We start from the raw sequence: 1,417 nt of genomic DNA on the forward strand, positions 1-1,417 counted from the left end.
TGCACAGGACCCAGGTTTGATTCCCAGCATGTACACAGTGTTCATAATCATCAGTAAGTTCAGTTGGACAGGATCTGAGAAGGGGTCTAATGGACTGCTCTGGTTTCCTTGGGCATCAGGCATACATGTGGTGAACAAACACGTATACGGACAAGACACACACACTAAAATAAAATAATTAAAATTTTAAAAAGAGGAATCCACTTTCTGTAGCTTCAAAGCAGCTATTCACCTTACTTTGGCTTATTCACATTCTCTTTCAGTTCAGCAAATTCCAGCTTACTTTAGCAAGTCATTTATTTCATCCTTGGGTGGAAGTCCATTTCCAGGTATAGTGGAAACTTTTGATCTTTGTGGACTCAGCAGCCTTCTTCGAAGATCATAGTCAGTAGCAACATCTTTTTCTTATCCTGCAGATGACAAGAATTGAGAGAATGGCAGGTAACTCTTAGAGCAGGAGAAATGAGCCATTTATTTCCAACTGGAGTAAGTGTTTCACTCACAGATTTGTGAATGGGTTGGCCATCAAGATTAAAGGAACATATTGAGAACAGATATAAAGGAAAACTTGATACCTTCATTCCTTTAGTAATGGACACTCAGATTGTTTGCTATTCAGTATAATAAATGCTCTGGGGATGGTAACTTGTGTAGTGTGGCATACTTTGTGTTACTAAATTGTCACATGTTGTTTAGGCTCATTGAGATGTTGGCAGTAGACACAAGGTTAGTCTCTTCTTTAAATCCAAGCATGTTTATCTTAGAGTGTCTTCCAGTATCACCCAGAATAAACCTTCTGTCTGGGACCGTTTTTTATAGGTGAGAGGGTATTTTGGTTCCCAGGACATCTGTCAGGTTTTGCTGGATGGTGTAAGTGTTTCCTTTGACACTCTCTGTCTTTCTGTTGCTTGCTATTTAATTCTTCTATTCCTGTTTACTTTGTACTTAATATACTCCATGAAAACCAAAAGTATAGCCATGGAGGGTCATTTTCCATATGAAACATGTATATGTTTTCCTGAGATGATGTGCACACTATTTTTTTCTAGAAAATATTCCTATTAGTAAAATTGCTAGAGGAAGAGGTATACACAATTTCAATTTTACTTGATACTACATAAAGTTTTTCCAAAGTACCTGGACCAGTTTCCACTCTCATCAGTAGGGCAAGAACAGGTTTGCTCCTCTACAGGTTCACGCAACTCTGTGGTATCTGACTACTTCTTAGCTTTGGTTTTTTGATAAGAGTTAACATTTCATTAGTTTTGTTTCCTGTAATAGATACATTGGACATTTTCCTCTTCTTTGAATTACAAATTTGTATTCTGTTTGGTCAGTTTGTCTGTTTCCCCCTGTGATTTTGTAGGACATGTGTGTGTGTGTGTGTGTGTGTGTGTGTGTGTGTGTGTGTGTGTGT

This window comes from Grammomys surdaster, unplaced genomic scaffold (genome assembly GCF_004785775.1).
Source record: "Grammomys surdaster isolate TR1022 unplaced genomic scaffold, NIH_TR_1.0 263, whole genome shotgun sequence".
Taxonomy (NCBI): Eukaryota; Metazoa; Chordata; class Mammalia; order Rodentia; family Muridae; genus Grammomys; species Grammomys surdaster.